The 20751-nt window shown below is 35.5% G+C and overlaps 3 long non-coding RNA genes across 4 annotated transcripts; 2 read left to right on the top strand and 1 right to left on the bottom strand.

Moving 5' to 3' along the window:
* The first annotated feature begins 1319 nt into the window (after positions 1-1319).
* On the top strand, positions 1320-11411 carry LOC141358861 (uncharacterized). Of its 2 annotated transcripts, XR_012365355.1 has the most exons (5): positions 1320-1673; positions 4936-5030; positions 7678-7810; positions 7893-7952; positions 10459-11411. It is a non-coding gene; the product is annotated as an uncharacterized lncRNA (long non-coding RNA). The 2 variants fall into 2 exon arrangements; XR_012365356.1 differs by lacking the exons at positions 1320-1673; positions 4936-5030 and adding an exon at positions 7127-7426.
* On the top strand, positions 1804-3366 carry LOC141358860 (uncharacterized). Its single transcript, XR_012365354.1, has 2 exons — positions 1804-2080; positions 2543-3366. It is a non-coding gene; the product is annotated as an uncharacterized lncRNA (long non-coding RNA).
* Positions 11412-16473: 5062 nt separating the features above from the next.
* Positions 16474-18845, bottom strand: LOC129455458 (uncharacterized). The gene is made up of 3 exons (XR_012365482.1): positions 17958-18845; positions 17503-17551; positions 16474-16645 (listed from the first exon to the last, which is right to left on the bottom strand). It is a non-coding gene; the product is annotated as an uncharacterized lncRNA (long non-coding RNA).
* Between the last annotated feature and the right edge of the window lie 1906 nt (positions 18846-20751).

Below are 20751 nucleotides of genomic sequence, written 5' to 3'. Positions count from 1 at the left end.
AACATTGCACCATTTTTAGAGTGTACAAATTTCCATACAATATTTGGAGGACAGATCAAATTCATTACAGTTATTACATATCTACAGGGTTAAAGCAAGGTTCCCACACCCTGGCCAATACATTTGTTTGAACTGTATTGCACTACAAACATTCTCTATGTAACCCTAAACTTTAAAACATCCGCCACTGCCATCAAATTGATAGCAGAACAGGTGGTGCTATTTTCCACATTTGCATCCTCAGGAATAAAAGAACTGCAGTAAACTATTTATCTTGGCTGAATGATACTTTATAATTCCGAACTTGCTCATTTTTTTCTTGAACAAAATAATTTCTTGGATTGAAATTTAAGTGAAAATGTGTTTATTATTAATTATTTCTTGAATTATAACATGCATTTATACAGAATTTAAAAAATAAAAAAGCAGGAAAATGTGTGCAACATACAGAGATGTAGAAATGTACTTACAATAATATAAAATAAAAATATTTACTTCAATTACTAAATCTAAAATAGCCTAATCCATGGGTGGGCATTCCTGGTCCTGGGGGCACTGTCCTGCAGATTTTAGCTCCAACTCTATTCAAACACGCCTGAAATCTAACCAGTCTTAAGGATTACTTGGAAGACATGCAGGTGTTTGATTAAGGTGGAGCTAAACTCTACATGACAGTGGCCCCTCAGTACCAGAATGGCCTTAACCCTGATCAGATGACCTCACTAGAAATTTGCATGGAAACCTGTTGCCATTAAACTTTTAGGCTTTTGCATAAAGTAAAACTAATCCGTTTAAAAACCGAAACTGAATGCAGTAGTTTTTACTCAATATATCATACGTTCATTGCTCAAAATCATTATTTTACATAAAAAAGTATTACTGAAAATCCTAACAAGCTGATGTTACTTGATTGCTGAGTATGTAAAAAATATTTAACCCAGGGCTGGGTAACTATTAGGACAGAACACATTTCTGGGTTAAATTGACCCAAATAATGGGTTGTTTTAACCCAACTGCTGGGTTATTGTTAATCAACCATGTTGAAACAACCCAGCAGTTGGGTCAAAACAACCCATTACCTGGGCCACTTCAACCCAGAAATGTGTTCTGTCCTATAGTTACCCAGTCCGGGGTTAAAAACAACCCAATATTTTTTAGAGTGTATGTACACTCTAAAAAACGTTGGGTTGTTTTTTCAACCCAACTGCTGGGTTGAGCCAGTTGGGTTATTTTGTTGGGTTGTTTTATCAGTGTTGGGTAGTTTTTGTGTAACCCAACTTGTTGGGTTATATGTTGGGTTGGGTAATTTTGAAGCAGAGCCAACTTAATAGATACATATAGCTGTTTCTCAATATTACTTTCTCTAGTCCACAAAATGTATTTTAAACATAAATTCAGGCGAGAATATATATGTATTGTGTTCAAATTTGCAGTCGGTTTGTAAAGTGAACGCCAATTTTAAAGTTTAATTACAAAAAGTCGGAATGTTACCGGCGCGACCACTGGGTGTCAGTGTTGTTCTTCCCCAGAGAGAACTTCTCCCTTCCCCCACACAGTCGCATCAGACTCCTGTCACAGCTACAACCACGCTACCTGACGCGGGAATTTACCATCACCTCAGGATTCATGAATGGTTTTTCATCGACTTATTTTTGATTTATTTGAAGGAAAAGGTTTGTATCATTGTTTTTAATCATTTAAACTATTTCTGAATGCAAAAGTATGCAAAATGATGGTTCACAAGACATAACTCTTATTAAAAGTTTTTTTAGCTTCCATTGGCTAGTCTGTAATGCCCAGTAAATCTATTCACCTTATTTTTCACGACAACAAGGGCGGCGCCATAGCGCTCAGTTTGTCAACGTACTTCCGGCCGCATAGAAGAAGAGCAGCTGAGGCAGTGACTGAAGGCGACGCGTTAAGCTTAAAAAGTTCATTCAAGCGCCTTTATGTTTGTTTCTTACAAATTTTAACGGACGGGAAGCCGACTGAGGAACACCCTTATCCCAGGCAATGGTTCGACTACGATGGTCCGGTAACTTTAAACCACGCCGGGTGTTGAAAAGGTGTCCAGTTTCAGGTAAGCTATCTTAGCTAACTATGTGCTCGTTCGTCTAAAGTTAGATTTGTGAAGTCCGTTCTACAAATACACTTAAGATCAGTAACGTTAGTTTATAAAATGCAACTATTTTGAATGGTTTTAATTGTCCACCAATATTTATATATTTACGATATTACAACGAGATATTATAGTACATTACATTATTACAGTAGCCCACGTGATTCCTACAAGTTGCTGAGATTTCAGATGCTAGAATGTCAGTTCATTTCTCATTCAGATATTGATAATGACCTATTACAACGTATTATTTAACACTGAATTTAGAGGCTGTGTGTATAATGTTACTGTCTCTTTTTAATGCATCTCTCTCTTACACACTGTTCTGTTTAAGTATGGGTGCCATTTATATATTAATTCTCATGATGCAAGTTTATTTTAAATACTAACATAAAAATGTTTATGGTTATATTGTTTTCACAGATGCATTGATGTGTAGTGATGCAGTGAACAACTGTGAGGATGATACAATCAACATGTTCCTAAACTGTGATGCAGAAACACAATGGGAGGATCCATCCGTCTCTGACCACAACTACACTTTAAAATCACAACTCAACCTGAAGCAACCTACATCTGATATGGGAAAACAATGGTGCGGTTTCTCAGACAGGGCTTATGCTGGTACCAGGCTAAAATGCATATTTGAGCTACAAAAATGTAAAAACACCTTGTACTGACATACCTCAACATATATGAGTGCCATTGTTTTGTCACAAGATGCGCACCAGTCTTGTTTTTTTGTAAGGTTTGTTTGTAAAAACTAAAATGTCCTAATATAATTAAGGCCTAGTCCTGTAAACCCTGTCGAAGAAACCGCTTCAATGTGTTAAGCTGGCACAAATGTACATATCTCTGCTGAGAAACAACCATCTTTGTCAGCTTTACAGAGGGTTGATATTGCATCAATTACACAGTCACCAAGCACTTTACCAGTACATACACCAACAGCTTCCAGATAAACACTTGGGATCAGCTCCTGATGACTCTGATAAAGCTGTGTCTTAATTTATTGCAGGGTGGTCTTGCTGAAAAGTTAGCTGTTTCTTAGTCTAGTTATCTTTATAAACCTTTACAATGTGACCTGATTTTACCTGTTGTAAAGTTACATTAAACCTTCATATGTGATTAGATGTCATGCAGTGATATTAAACATTTACAATGTGAGCTGTTGTGCATTTATTAAACCTTTACAATGTGATCAGGTGTTACCTGCCATGCAGTTATATTAAACCTTTACAATGTGATATGATGTTGTGCATTTATATTAAACCTTTACAATGTGATCAGATGTTACCTGTCATACAGTTATATAAACCTTTACAATGTGATCAGATAGTATCTGTAGGGAATTTCTTAAACCGTATGTGAGCTTTGTAGATTCCACTTAAAAGGATGTAAGTCTCCTGATTTGAAGGAATAAGGGCTCAGTCACACCAAAAGCGTTTATGGCAGTTGCAGGCGCCTTTTTTGAATGATATTCTATGGGCAGGGCGCGTTTGCGCGCTGTTTATGCGCGCCGAGCGCCTTGCGGTTTTCTGCCGCCTGCCGCGCACGCGTTTTTGAAGGAGCGCTGAGAGCGGAGGAGCGCCTGACGTCATTCGCGTCTTCCATTGTCCAATCGAATGAGGGGAGAGGCGGGCCTTACGTTGTGGCGAGAGAAGTTTACAGTCGCTTTGAAGAACCGGACTCCACTGCTCACTCTCTCCTGCGTGTTTGTGCTCCTCTCACACTCAAACAAGGTCAGAGCAAGCGCCCTCTTTTTAAAGTTTCTGCTAATATGACAGTTAACAGCAAAAGAGCGCTCACGCTTCAATATTTGATTGACAAGACAGCTGACTCGGTGGTTGCTTAGCAATATGAAAAGCCGCGCTGCACTGCTCTTTTTTAAAAAAGGCAGTGCGTCGCGCCTTGCGTTTGCAAGCGTTTAAAGCGCTTTTGGTGTGACTGAGCCCTAAGTGTTGACAAGTTTGCAAATGAATTCTATCATACATTACCACATAAAAACGAAATAGTTATTGGACTGGCTAAGGTGCACATTTGCTTTAAAAAAGACGAAATCACTGTGTAAATATTGGTAGACATACTTTTAATAATTTTCAATGCTGCTCCATCAACTCCTGACAGGACGAGGTAATTAAATATGCCAGGTTACCTGCCGCGGCCGCTTCATATCGTCTAACCACGAGACGATTGATGGGACAATATAAGACTATCCGAGCGTCATATGAAGTTTTAACCGTCCTCCTAATTTAAAACATTTACAGCAGTAGCGATATTTGTCATTTCGCTAAAGTTATAGTGAACTACAAACAATCTTTTAACCACCAAACTAACCACCGAATGCACTGTGCCATATTAGCAGCGGAAGGCGGTTGACAAAATGCGGAAGAGCGAAGAATTAAAAAGGGGCGTGGCGGAATAAGGTGAATATGCTTGCTTTTAAATGATTTAAATATTTCGTTTGATCAAACGTTTTATGAAATATGTCTAAAACATGGCCTTTAATAATTTTAGAAACGTTAGAATGTAACGTATTCTAATGGTTTAGAAATTCAGTTTAAAACAGATAACGTTAATATGAGGAAGAAACGTGTAAGTTACGATTTAAATAAATAATCGTTTGTTGTAAAAGTTGAAATCAAACTGATGCTTTTAATATCATGTTTAGATCATGAAACTTTAGCCTTGAGTTCACAGACAGGGTCACATATTGTGAATTCTCATTTGGTCTGTGTAAGTTACAGACATTTTTGTCTTTTTCAAATGTTTTTGATGATGCCCACTTAAATCACAGTTTTGTCTCTTTTCCTCAGACCCTGATGGATAAAAGATGGATATTTTTTCCTGGAGAAGCTAAAACAATGTCACTTTGAGGTTCTGATACCAGCCTTTACAAAGTTATTTACAGGTAACATGAAAATGCACTTGTTTTTTATTATTTAAAGTGATATGTTGATAATACAATGAGACATATCAAAGCATTTCTTTATTAAGACTCTCTGCTTATTTTCCTGTGAGTATGTCATTTTCAAAAGTGGTATGTTAGGTTGCACGATTAAAGGAATAGTTCACCCAAAAGTTATATTAAACTCATGATTTACTCACCCCCAAGCCATCCAAGATGCACACGTCCATCATTTCCCAGACCAACACATCTCGAGACATTCCAGAAAATGTCCCAGATCCTTCAGCCAATCAAATGCAATGCTACAGGGTCCACTCCCTCACGTCCAAAAAACGTGCATCCATCCTTCACAAAAGAAATCCAAATGGCTCCACGATGATAAACAAAGGTCTTCTGAGGGTAATCTGTGCCGTTTTTTGTAGAAATATCTATATTTAAACTTTATAAACAAAAATAACTAGCTTCCAGTAATACCGTCATCTTAGACTGCTCTGTAGGGGTGTGACGGTTATTATATAACCGTGAGACCGACGGTTATAGTTGAACACCGTCATTAGAACTCTATAACCAACAAAACCGGGTTATTAAAATATTAAAAAATATATATCATAAAGAATGTTTAAATACTAATTAAAACAATTGTCAACAGTCTGTGTTACACGCCCCACCATGTTATCACGTCACGCAATGAAAAATACAGAGCGGAGCAGACACTGACAACGCGCTGACATACAGGAGAGACCAGGGCACTTTTTGGTTACTTTGAGATGAAACATATTAAACAAAGTCTCACCTTTCAAATAATCTCTTCCTTCTATTTAATTTATAGAATCAAATTAACATGAATGACCATAAGATGTTTTAACCGCGGAAAAGCTCCGCCCCGCTTTTCAAGTTCAAATCCTCCCATGTTAATTTACTAACTCTCCTGAAAGCACATTCACTGCTAGTTGTCTTGCTGTTAATTGTAAATAAACGTAGAGCAAGTAGCCAGTCAGTGTCTAGCTTATTCAAATGCTGGTTTCACATCGCAAGCATGAGCACTGAGCAGCGCGTATGCGGAGAGCGTTTGCCGCGCGTGGCCATTGTGCTTTTACAACGGCACATATGGCACAGTTTAATAACAGAATAACAATCTCAAGTTCACATTACTTTATTTTACATGCATTTATGAGCAAAACCTCTTCAAGACGCTTTTTAATCCACATTTTTTTCGTGCTGTTCTGGTCCGTGTAATGACAGATATAGAGACAATTATAGACATTAAAAGCCCATGGCACAAATCTGTTTCTCTGAAGATTATTAAGATAATGGTAGATATAGGATTCATTTATGCTGGGCAGAGAGTGACAGCGCAGTCTTCTGGCAACAGTGTGTTTTTTAAATATTTAATTGCTTTCTGTTAAATTTCTCAAAGTCATTACTGTTCAAAAGGCATCACATTCATGATTTTATGGTAAAATGACACTTTCGCGTCAATCCACGAGCATTTAAACAAGCAAACCCCCCCCCCAGACGGTTATGTGACAAACCGTCACATTTGACTCACGTCATAACCATCATCACCAATTCTGAAACCGGCACAGCCCTATTCAGGACCAGTGTTGGGGAAATTTTCTTTTAAAAGTAATGCATTACAATATTAAGTTACTCCCAAAAAAAGTAACTAATTGCATTACTTAGTTACTTTTCATGGAAAGTAATGCTTACGTTACTTTTAGTTACTTTTGCGTTACTTTTTCTTGGCTAAAGCTTGATCTCTTTCAGGCCTTGCAGGTGTTTTTATGACTGAAAAGTTCTGCATTCAGAAATTGCATATTTCATCACAAAAATTTTTAGCTCTGGCCTGCCATCTCAGTTTCTGACTCAAAATGTTTCCACACAGGCACAGAGAGTGCATACGTTTCGTTTAATTCAGTACATATTTTTAATCAAATTAATTAAACTAAAAAAGTAACTTGAGTTACTTTTTTGAAAAAGTAACTCAAATATTAATGTGTACATTTAAAGAGTAATGCGTTACTTTACTCGTTACTTCAGAAAAGTAATATTATTACGTAACTCAAGTTACTTGTAATGCGTTACCCCCAACACTGTTCAGGACAGCTCTCATCTTGAATGCGGACGCGACCAAGATGGCGCCATTAGCAGAAGCTAGTTATTTTTGTTATATTTCTACAACAACACTGCACGGATTACCCTCAGAAGGCCTTTGTTTATTATCGTGGAGCCATATGTATTTATTTTGTGAAGGATGGATGCAAATATTTTTGGACTTGAAGGAGTGGACCCCATAACTTTACATTTGATTAACTGAAAGATCTAAAACATTTTCTAAAATAACTGAAAATGTGTTAGTCTGAAAAATGATGGACATATGCATCTTGGATGGCTTGGAGGTGAGTAATCATGGGTTTAATATCATTTTTGGCCCAACTATCTCTTTAATTGTATAAAATTGTCAAGCCCATCTCATCGGTAAAGCCGGTTCTGTGATTAGAAGTAAATTGCCATCATCTGAAAACACGTGAAGCACCATTTACTACACGCAGCCGTAGTTCACTGACAAGCCAGCCCATATAGCATTCATTATCGCATAAATTTACTTTAAAGTTTTATTGAAAATTAATCCATGATTTGTCATTTTCAGAGTTCACAAGACTTCTCTGTGTTATTCCCTGACCATGCCGAAAAAACTATTTGAAACTTGGGCACTGCATTTTACAGACAGAATCCTGCAACTTCCCAGCCAAGAACCAGGAGCATCAACAAATCACCTCCAGGTACACTTGGGAATACAATAGTTGTTTGCTGAGTATTATGACAGTAAAGTTACTAATTTAACCTAAACATTTTTCTCTACAGAACCCCATGATGATATTCCAACTCCTGTCTACAAAAGTGGGAAGAAAATCTTAAGTCTATGTAAGTAACGGAAGTATTGCACACTTTGCTTTGCAAGCAACCTAAAACATTTAATATTTAGTTTGTGAACTAGCAAGAATACATGTTTACAAGTAGGAATAGAGTTAAAACTCGGACAAGAAAAATTGTCTTTTACTCGCAACTCTAAAACATTAACTTTAGGGACAAACGTTAAAGGAATAGTCTACTCATTTTCAATATTAAACTATGTTATTACCTTAACTAAGAATTTTTGATACATCCCTCTATCATCTGTGTGCGTGCACGTAAGCGCTGGAGCGCGCTGCGACACTTAGATAGCATTTAGCTTAGCCCCATTCATTCAATGGTACCAATCAGAGACAAAGCCAGAAGTGACCAAACACATCAACGCCTGAAAAGTCCGCTCCCCTTCTCCCTCTCATAATGGGAGAGGGAGGGTGTTACTGCGCCGAGTCGAAGTACTTCCAAAAGTGCTATTACGCCATAAAATATAGTTCCTCTTTTAAATCCGCTTAGAAAAGCACTATGTTTTATTTTGTACCACCAAACTTGCTTTTATAAACGTTGATGTGTTTGGTCACTTCTAACTTTATCTCTGATTGGTACCATATGGACTACCGGCACATCCGGGAACTTGACTGTAAATTTCGTCACCGCCCCTTTTTGGGGGATAAAAAAGCAGAGCTTCCATTGGCTTCCATTCAAAACAGCGGAACAAAGCAACGTCTCCACACAGCCGGCAGGCGCAAACAACCCACGAAATCACTCAGACTAAACATGTCGAGCACCCATCTGTCCATCCCGCCCGCCACAGAGCGCGAAAGATACATTAACACATTTAATTTGGTCCCTTTCATTCTCACAGCGTCAAATTTTGTGTAACAACGCCATCCAGTAATTGCTGGAAATATCGCTAAGCCAGTTAGTTGTATGGCTGGACGGAAAAGTGCACTCATTACTCTAAATATAAAGACATAATAAACAAATACGAAGTAACTTTCAAATACGAAGTAAAATCATTCACTTGCTTCCCTGTTGACTCGATGAGGTACGAGTAAATGTCCGGGTAAGACACCTCTGGCCAATAGGGAGCGTTGTTACACAAATTTGATGCTGGGAGAATGAAAGAGACATGTTTTTATATTGACCAAATTAAATATGTTAATTTATCTTTCGCGCTCTATGGCAGGCAGGGTGGACAGATAATTACTCAACATGTTTAATCTGAGTGATTTCATAAGTTATTTAAGCCTGCCGGCTGTGTACGAACGTTGCTTTGTTCCGCTGTTTTGAATGGAAGCCAATGGAACGTCTAGTGTAATTTCCCCCAAAAGTGGGCGTGAACCTGTTCAGAGACATTCTATGACGTTGCACCGGTTGTGCGTATTGAATGAATAGGGCTAAGCTAAATGCTATCGAAGTGCTTACGTGCACGCACACAGATGATAGAGGGATGTATCAACAATTCTTAGTTAAGGTAATAACATAGTTTAATATTGAAAATGAGTAGACTATTCCTTTAACGTTTGTCCCTAAAGTTAATGTTTTAGAGTTGCGAGTAAAAGACAATTTTTCTTGTCCGAGTTTTAACTCTATTCCTACTTGTAAACATGTATTCTTGCTAGTTCCAACCCATCCTCACCCCATGTCGTCAATATTTGACGACACTGACCATTCGTCAATATGTGACGGGGAGGGTATACCTTTCGCGTCATTTTTTGACGAACTGGGGACTTCAATACTATTGCGTCCGTTGCGTTCTCTTTCCTATTTTCTTGCCATTTTCGCGTCGGTTTGGGGTTAGATTTACATAATGACATCCCTACCCAAACCTAACTCTAACCCCAACGCCAGGTGACAATTGTCGTACCTAACTCTAACCCCAACGCCTGGTGACAACTGTCGTACCTAACTCTAACCCCAACGCCAGGTGACAACTGTTTAATTTCGCGTACACTGTTTAATTTTGCGTAATCCAACCCTAAACCGACGCGAAAACGGCAAGAAAACAGGAAAGAGAATGCAACGGACGCAACAGTACCGAAGTCCCCAGCCCGCCAAAAAACGACGCGAAAGGTACACCCTCCCCGCCACACACCGACGAATGGCCAAGTGTCGCCAAACACTGACGACATGGGGTGAGGATGTGTTGCTAGTTCACAAACAAAATATTAAATGTTTTAAATGAGTAGACTATTCCTTTAATGTCCAGCCCTGTATTCATTACATAATATATGCTAATAAAGTGTTGGCTATATTAAGTAATAAGGGCAAGTATGCAGGTTGTTGCAAAATCAAAAAAATTGGGCTTACTGCCAGGTAAAGCGACGTGGCAGAATCTGAAATTAATGTAAATCTGAGTTATTGGCATGAACAAAGAGTATATTGTAAGGTTATTGAAATAAAACAGAAATTTATACATTTCATTCATTTATACATTTCACCATTAAACTAGATACTACATTTGTGTGTATGAAATATGAATTGTTTGGTTTTGTATAATAATGCTCCATCATGCATTTAGAGTCTTTGCCTGCATTCTAACAAGTGTTTGTCTGTTTGGACCAACATGGTTGCATTCTTCTGAGAGGCTGAGGTGACAAAACCATTCCCATTTGTCCTTGGATTGGAAGATGACGATCTCTGCCATAAAGCCTTCGTTGTTTTTGACAGACAGTCACTCCAGCAATACACCCTCCTTGGTGATGTTAACATGTTTTAAACTTTTTTTATGTTTTGGACATTCATTTTACTAAGCAGTGCACATCAGTGTGGGTGTTTTTGAAGACTGTTGTTTACAAACTTCCAAGAACGGAATCCCTTTCTATAAGAAGTCTGTGTAGTTATTTGTCATGCTAAGGTAATAACTTATGTTGATCATATATTGACTGTTTGTGCAACTTTGTGTTGATCTTTTGTGTTACATTAACCATTTCTTATTACACGGTTCTCTAAAATGCTAGTTTCTGATTAGCCAGTCGTGACATTCTACTACTGCTCAAAACTAAAAACTCCAATGCTGCAAATAATTTGACAGGTACAGTTTTATATTACACAAAAATTAAATATCAATATCTATTAATTACATATCCGACATTAAATTTACAAATGAATAAACCAATGTGTTCGTGACATTTGTCCTGAAGAAACTGTTGGGGCTTTTTTCTGTGATGACATGCTGCCAATACATTATCCCTTGTACAACTTTTTACTTGATCTAATTGTAATGTTAACTGTGTATCTGTCATTTTAGATTGTGAGATATAATACTAATATATTTTTTTTATTATAAAGTTGATTGTTTGTGTAGGGCTATGTACTCTTTTATTGTTCATGTGCAATAAATATGCTTTTTCAATTAAATCTATGCTTTGTTATTTATAGACACCACAATGAAAGGTATGAAAGCAATTTAAACCACAAAATTTCAGCTTTAAACACATTAACCAAACGTTGGGTTGTTTTAACCCAACAAAAAGTTATTTCTACCCAACAGATGGGTTAAATCAACCCAACTGGTTGGGTTGATTGTACAACCCAACTTGTTGGGTTAAAATAACCCAGTGTTGGGTTGGTCCATATTTAACCCAACGTTGGGTTGCAAAACAACCCAAGTTGGGTTAATTTTAACCCAACGTTTTTTAGAGTGTAAGGGGGAAGTATTAATCTCCATCCATCCATTGGCCCAAATGGTGGAGACCAACAGCGTGGTAAAGGATTCTAGCGCGTTCTGTCTTTTCCGGTGCTTGCAGATGAGGTTTTGGCGTTACGTAATTTAGGTAGATTTATCTGACTCCGAAAAGATAAAGATCTCATTGTTTATAAGACAAATCGGATTAAGTGTTACTTTTACAGAATTTGGATGGATGTTTGTTTATTCTGATTTAGCTCTGGTATTACACTCGTTCATTCTGTTCTCAAAGTCGCACATGATCCTAGTACGGGCCTTATAATTAATATACTGGTCAACGGTCATAAGCGAATCAGTGTTGGTCACTGCCAGAGGTTGGACTATATGCTTAAGTGGCCGCTCTATGTTTGCTCAATTTTAAACATACTTTATTTAGTCCCCTTAGGTGACACTTAATTATTACAATAATTATTTCTAACCAGAGGTAATGAATTGAATAATATTGAAATAATCAGAGGTTGAGGCTAACCCTATTTAGAGTGATGTTACTCTAAACGGAAATACATATTGTAGCTTCCATGCTTCTGTACACTTAAACTAATGCCAAATACTAGTCGTATCTCTCAAATCCTCAGCTGATGCATTATGTACTATCTAACTGGGATTTAGGCCGATCCTAGCCTGATTTCAGTCCTTACGGTAACTATGGATACATCGTTATTACTTGCAGTGTCAACATTTACCGTGCAACACAGAATAAAATCAAACATAACAATTTATTAACCAAGTAGGAAAAACATAATTCAGAAGCCAATTTACATTCCAATTCAAATACAAAACAATCAAACGAAAACCATTATTCAGGCAATTGGCCTTACAATTAAAAAACTGAACAATCTGATTTTAATACAGATTGAATGGAAATCAGGACTAACTCTGTTAATTACTGAATACACTTAATTCTCCACAGAAATACCCACCAACTATACTGACATGTAATTTCAATATTGTGGGGAGAAATTAACAGGGTCCACATTAACCAAAGCAAACCAATGAACAATGTCTTCACAGACATCATCAATAATACAACAAATGATCTAAAACCTATTTGGCTTCTTATTAACAATAACATCCATTTAAATGTCCCATTTGTTATTCTTTGAGCATAAATAATCAAAATGTTATGGCACAAAGGCTTATGGGTATTCCTTGTGGCATTTTGTACAAAAGATTTTAAGCATAATGAACTCTAAAGGATACCTTTTCAACGATTTCCTGCACTGTCAGAAAAAAGGTACAAAAGTTGTCACTGGGACGGTGACTTAAAAAGGTTTTTAAGTCAACCATTTTGGTACAAATAAGCAACCTTTGAGGTACCAATATGGACCTTTTAGGTACAAAAGTGTACTTTTGGAAAAGATACCGCTCCAATGACATATTTTGTATATATACCATTATGTCCTCAAACAAATGTTTTAAGAAGTGATTATTCTGTTCTGTGTAGACTGTTATTATTATTGTTAACATTACTTGTAATGTTACTAAAAATCAGGAAATGTAATTGAATTAACCCACACTCTCAGATAGTTGACTTGCACCGCTATAGGCTTTACAGGATCCTTCATCTGATTATTTTTTGCTTTTCTTGTTGGTTCCTTTATTGTTTGTTGAGTCTGCCCAGAACAAAAAAATAACATTTTGTTTGTTAAAATACACACCATTAAACAAAGGTATACAAGTCTCTGTAGTCGCCACTGATATAAAGCAAATAAAATCAAATGAAGAATCAATACAGAATTTTAAGATTTTTTAAAAGACCATAATTATGAATCGGTTACTATAACTATCAGTGATTGATAGTTCACATTACTAATTATAATAAATAAGTAATAGTAATAACTTACGTTTTGTATTTTTTTGCTGGAACAAAAAATATATATTATTAGCATGTTTATCAACCTATATTGCACATATTAATACTTTTATTAGCTGAAAACTTGCTGATCTTGATTAGTTAAACCCACGTAAAAGATTAATGTGTCGAATGACTGCATGAGTTTTGAACATCTAAAATGTTGTTTAGGTAGATCTAGCACTTTAACATGCAATGTAATCACATACTAAAATGATGAAAGTGTCAGTTTATATATATATATATATATATATATATATATATATATATATATATATATATATATATATATATATACATATATATATATATACAGTATATATATTTAAACAAATGCCTCACACAAAAGCTTTCTTACCACTACAGACAGAAATATACAGTTGAAAAATGCTGGGTTGGTTTTAAACCAATAATGGTTAAATATTAGACAGAACACACCACTGGGATAGAAAAGACACAATGCTGAGTTATTACAAACCATGTTTGGTAAAAACAACCCAGCATTGGGGTATTTTTAACCCAGCCTTTTAGAGTGTGTAAGAAATCTAAGTTTTATGTGAGAGGAAAAATATAAAATTATAAACAATATAAAAATATTATAAAAAAGGCACATTCGATTTATTGCAGGCTGATGAAATGATGACATACTTCTAAATGTATCCAACTTGCAGCATCTTCCAAAGCTATAGAATTCCTTTTGCACTTCAGTAATCCTTTATCCTCATGGAACAGAACGTCCAGGGTACATATATTTTCATCTGAGACAAATTTACTGCTGTCTGATACAATGCGCTCAGGGTCAAACGTGTGATGAAGCACTATTAAAATTACTGACTTATCCTTAAAATCTATGAAATGAAAACATAACAGTCAGTTTTCCAGTCTAAATAGCATACCATGTAACAGTTATATTATCCATTCATTCTTTAAACCATTTCTTACCTCTGTTTATTTCATGAAGTTTTGCATCAATGTCAGTTCCTGTGCGAGAAACAATTGGACAGAAAACTAAAACAAATTTACACTTTTGCAATTCTTCAACATTTTCCAGCTTTCGATGGCCTACAACAGGAAATGTCTTCTTTTTGAGTTTTGTCCTAAATTTGTTAGCAACCTTCTGGACACTGTTAGGTGAATTGATGAAATATTTAACTGTAGGAGATAAGCATAGAGTATTAGACCCAGCCAGATAAAAACATGAAACCTACATCACAATTCTAAACGAGAATGCATGCCAGACTGCTTTACATGAAGTTTTATGTCCTTTTATAAGTGTAAGGTTTAAAATAATAAAGATTTATTTGACATGGTTACATGGCAGCTAAATGTACTGTCTACACTAATGTCAGTTGAACGTGTACAGCGTTACGCGGTAAAACAGAATCACTTTTATATCTGTGACTTACCCATTGGTCTTTTCTGGAGTGAAATATACGCACGCAGCTGTTGCAGCGAGACAAGGTGAGAGAGTTACAATGTGTTATGTTGCACCTTAGACCTAAAAAAGTTACATCAGATTCATTTTAAGAAAGACTTGTCAAAAGTGAAAGCAATAATAACATCGTATCTTTCGTGTTGCCTATTGTTAGCATTTAGTCTGCGTTTACATTTCCCATACCTTGAACGAGGCTTTCCGATTACAGTCTATAGAGACTATATGTTACTTCATCTTAAATGGAGATTTACTTGTTTAACGTAAACCGCTAAACTGTTATTTCACTTTAACGAAAGCTAAACTAGAAAGCTGAACGCGTCCAGGTAGCGGGGTGGTTCGACTGCAGAATGTGAAAGTAAAAGTATCTTTAACACGTCAGATCTCAAAACTAGTCCGGATAAAGGACAGTTTCTTTTTAAAACAATCAAAATTACTGACGTGTTTTATAATAATGGTCTCAATGATCCATATAAAATCGGTGGATTAATATTGATTAAGGGATCGTCTTCCTGGTAGTTGTTGTAGCTTTTGCGGAAGCTTTAATATAGGCTATACAATGAACGTGAGTTGAGGCTAATAAACATTATAGTCAGCATTAGAGATGGGACGATTAGCGGTTTAACCATTTACCACGATAAAATGTCCTGACGGTTAGTATTATTGTGTCAAATTTAATTATCATTACCCTGTTTGATTACCGTGATTTTGAAAACTCCCGGTATCTGTTTCCAGCGGAGATGTGGGCAGAGCTTCAAGCGTAGCTTCGACTTCATGCGGCGCTGCTAGAACTGACAGACAAATTACGTTGTATCGCGAGAGCGAGTCGAAATTCGAGTTCCCCGTATGATTTCTCGAATCGCGCTCGCGGTACTTTGCCGTCATCAGCCTGTCTGTTCTTCCGGCACCGCATGAAGTCCCTGGTGAAAAAATAGTATGCTAAATATATTTAATTTTGATATACTTAAGTATACTTGCAGTCACACTAATGACCAGTATACTTAAAGTGTGCTATTGATTAGTTTATTTAAAGAGTGCTATTTTGGAACAACTAATTTTGTACTTAATATATTTTAGTTGTATATTAATTGTAACAAAGTACAACTTTAAGTGTATTTAGTGTACTTTTGTGTGCTAAAGTGGAACAACTTTAAGTGTATTTAGTACAATTTAAGTACATGACTGTTTTTGTGCTAAATTCATGCTTGATAAGTGGATTTAGAGTGTGTTTTATTTATGTTAGGAGTACATTACAAATGTATTATGAGTGTCTTGCAAACACACAATCAGTATACCTTAAATAGACTGTTTGCATACATTCTATATATTTTTGGCCAATCCAAAATTCTAAAAACTGCCCTGGTGAAAAATGAATATGCCAAGTACATTACATTTTGTATACTTTTACATACCTGCAGCTAGATTAGTAATGAGTATACTTCAAGTGCGTTAATAATTAGTTAACTTAAAGAGTGCTATTTTGGGAATAGATTACTTGCTGGTAACATAACCAAAATAATTTTTTCCAAATAAATAAAAGCTGATTAATACAGTCAAAAACAAGTCATTTTAAATATATTTAAAATATAGTTTTATTCACAGCATTCAAAGTGTACAGTATTTGCCTAAAAATTGAACAATTACTCATTGAAGAATGTCAAGATGATTAAGTTTACAACGTCTTTCTCTCCCAAATCAACTTTAGTCTGGCAGGTTTTGGTTCAGGCTTAGGAAATCTGAAAAAGATAGACAATAAGCTCAATTAAAAAGTGTTTAATATTAAAACATTACATTTAAGACTTACTGTATTAAATCTATAGTTTACTGGCAGAGATTGTATAGCAGATATATTTTTACCTAAACTAGAGCTTGACTAAAATGTCATCATATATATTAAGGGCGGTTTCCCAGACAGGAATTAGACTAGTCCTAGACTAAAATAAATGTAAGAGCTGTCCAAACTGAAAACAACTTGCTCTGACATATCTTAAAATACATCAGTGCCCTTTGTTTTGCATCGTAATGCACATAGGTAATGTTTTTAGTAAGGCATGTTTGTTAAAACTATCCTTATTAAACTAAGGTCTAGTCCTGGATAAAGCTAATCACTGTCTGGGAAACCACCCCAAAGAGTTTTCATTATAATGACTTGCCTATATGGGCTGCAAAATCCTCATTACATAAAATACTTCAGCTCCTAAAGAAAGATTTTATTGTATTAAATTTAAATGTAAAACTTGTCAGAAATAAAATGCAACAAGCAGACAATTGGGTGGTTTCCTGTAAAGGGATTAGCTTAAAACAGGACTAGGCCTTAGTTTAATTAAGAAATATAACTAGTTTCAAAAAACATGCCTTAATAAAAACATTATTTGTGTGCATTTTGAGGCAAAACAAAGGACACTGGTGTATTTTAAGATATGTCAGTTCAAGTTGTTTTCAGTTTGGACAGCTCTTACATTTATTTTAGTCTAGGACTAGTCTAATCCCTGTCCGGGAAACTTCCTCAATATGTATATAACGTTATCTAAACTGAAGCTTGATTTACTACTACGAATGAATTATTATATCTTAAGAGTTTAAAATGACTTACCATTAGCTGCAAAGTCCTCCCTACAAATGTCTTTGAAAAACTTTAGCTTCTGAGGAAAGAATGAAGCATCATTAATACTAAATACAGTTAAGTTAGGTAAAAGCCTTACAACCACTAAACAGTCAATAAAGGGTTAACTTTCACGCTACATTAAAAAAACAGATTTTCTGACGCTACCTTTTTTCATTAACATATACATACACACCAATACATATATTTAACAAAACAATCTGGTGTACTAATTCGATATAACAGGCTAACAGTGCTATCTTTCAAACCTTTAACATTAGCTATAAGCTAAGCTAAGCTAAGCTACACAGCAGTTTATCACTAATAGCGAGTTAGACACCGCGTTATTGACAACATTTCGCATTCGAAATATGATAGTCTACTGATAAACTTCAGAATGGTCAAACGATAATCAAATACATTAATTTTAAGATATTTTAACGTACCTTGGGACTGAATCCGTCTGTCTTGAGCGACTGGTAAAAATCAAAATACGTGCGTCGTGACGTCATCCCACACGTCAGATGCATTATTCAAATCTCAGAATTCACTTTTCTCTGAAATGCATTTACGAAAACTGTTTAAGTTAATTAATGTGTACAGCTAAAAGCGGTATGCAATTGACTCAAAAACTACAAAAAAACAAACACTCATATTCCCCTTACGAAAATGAATGTTTTTTTGTGGTAAAAGTTTAGTAACCATGTTTTTTTTTTTTTGGTGTATTGATTATTATTAGCAAAACCATGGTCATTTTGTGGTAAAACACAGTTCATTGGTTTATCCAATGCTTGACTATAGTGAAGTTAAAGTGTACCTTATTATGTTAATAGTATATTACAAATGTATACATCTACAATATAAAATGTAACAGAACATACTGCTCTCTCGTAATTTTAAGCCCACGTTATTTCTCCATAAAATAATATACTTGTACACCCCATATACTTTCAAAATGTGCTTAAAATATACTGTTTCTAAAGAATACTAAATAATGTATTTTAGAAATATACTGTCAGTGCATTATTATAATGATAACTTTAAGCATACCGATAAAGTATACCTAAAATACATTTTAAAATAAGTTTAAATTTAGTATACTTTAAAAATTGCACAAAACTTTAACTTTAAGTATATTTTTCTAAAGTATACTTTTAGAAAATATACTAAAGTATAATTATTTTGAAGTATGTTTAAAGTTTAATTGTAAAAAATACGCGCAAATATGTTGTAAGCATACTTTAAATATGTTTAAAGAAAGTACATTCCTTTGTAAGTATATTTGTAATGTACTATTGCAAAGTTAAATATACTTGAAATACAATAAAGTATATTTGTTTTTCACCAGGGGTCGGTCAAGCCTATTGTCTGTGTGAAACTTTTTAGAAACATTTATGACAAAACTTATTCGAGAATCTTTTATTTTATTTTAGACTTATAGCTATACGCATTTATTGTAATATTGATTATTAAACTCAACAATCATTACCATGAATGATTTTATTTGGTAAGTATAAGCAGGACAATACAAATGCAGTTGATTCGAGTAGGCTAAGGCATATGGTGTCAAAAATTGCAGTCTGTGCAAAATTGCATTCTGAATCTCTCTGTGCACTGCTCAAAAACACCAATATGTTGTTGATGTTTTATCCCACATTAACCACATGGTGTCATCAGAGGACCAACTATGCTACACAAACACACTGAATGATGAGTGTTTATGTCTTCCCGTGCGGGGGATGTGGTAGGGGTAATGGTTGCGTTGGAGTATCGAGAATGGGCTGAAAAACACAAGCAGACGCTGGTATTCACGTTCGTGTCGATTGCCATCATGCGCCTGGCTGGTGGCATATCCTAGGAAGTGATTTCAGAGGCGGGTGTCTGTCTAGACACTTGCTAGGGCGCGCGCGCACACATACTCGCATATGTGGTTTACGGGGAATCTCTATAGGCATATTGTTTTTTATACTGTATAAACTGTTTATTCAATCCGATCCCCATAACCGAACCTTCTTAGAGAACCTTTGGCAATTTTTAATTTATTTAAAAAAATACCACTTAGCTATTTGGTTTATAGGCTACACATTCCCTTATGAAAAGTAACCATGTTGTTGTTTTTTTTTTTTTTTTTGCATATTTATTACCACAGGCAAAACAATGGTTTTACTACAACCATGTTTTTGGTCATTTTGTAGCAGCATGGTTTAACTTATAGTAACATGGTTAATTTTCATAAGGGTCATTAGACACATTTCCAGGGAAACCACATATAAGTGCGCACACAGGCGCGCGCGCGCACTCACTCACTGCTATATTAAAAAAGACACAAGACACTCGTTTTAGTTCTCTCGTTCGTTATTCATCTTTGTCCATAACATGGAGTGACACTGTCTTTATCACAGGCAATATTCATTAAGGAATTTTAAAATTGAACAGACATTTCTACTATAATACCTTACAGCCTCCCATACCCACCCGAGCCCAACATTTCCCTTTATTCACAGAACTGTACAGAAGCCCACAGCCTAGTATCTTTCATATTAAACCCCTTTATACAACATTTTTCAAAGCATTAGATACACAGAAAAACATCTGCTTAGTAATTTTACATAGACCCCTGATTGTGCATATCATACCCTTTCCCCAACAACTGGCATGTACTAAAAACAATAAAGAATTTATTTTGTATTGTTCTTTATTCTTTTGGACTATATATAGGCTACATAGTCCTTAGTTACAGTATACATATGACCTTGGCTGTATTTCTATATCACTTAAGTACCATGTTAATGTTTTCTGAAAAAAGTCTGGGTACATATACAATTTTCTGCATCAGGCTATAAAATCATCAATCTGGAAAAGAAAAATCTCACTGTTTTTGAATGCAGAATCTTCAAACACAATTCACACTTGTCTAGAATAAAAAGCATATTTTACAGCTGCCGGGTATTAAAAAGAGCTAATATAGACAATAAGGCAATTAAAATACAGTAAAGATATGGAAGAAGCAGAATAAGTTGGACTGATGGATACACACTCATACGCACACACACTCATGAAAAACCATTTCATGTTTAAGACGCATTCTTTGTTGTTTATATAATGAGGTGGATTGAAAAAGGCCCATGTCCGATTACAGAGGAAAAACAAACAAAGAGGTAAAACTCTTAAGGGGCAACATTTAAGCCCACCCTACAGTACGCCATCATAATCACCATCTGCTGCTCTTCTGCTAGTTTA

This window comes from Misgurnus anguillicaudatus, chromosome 22 (assembly GCF_027580225.2).
Source record: "Misgurnus anguillicaudatus chromosome 22, ASM2758022v2, whole genome shotgun sequence".
Lineage (NCBI taxonomy): Eukaryota > Metazoa > Chordata > Actinopteri > Cypriniformes > Cobitidae > Misgurnus > Misgurnus anguillicaudatus.
The sequence above is the reverse complement of the archived record's forward strand: the minus strand, read 5'-3'. Positions and strand labels throughout refer to the sequence as shown.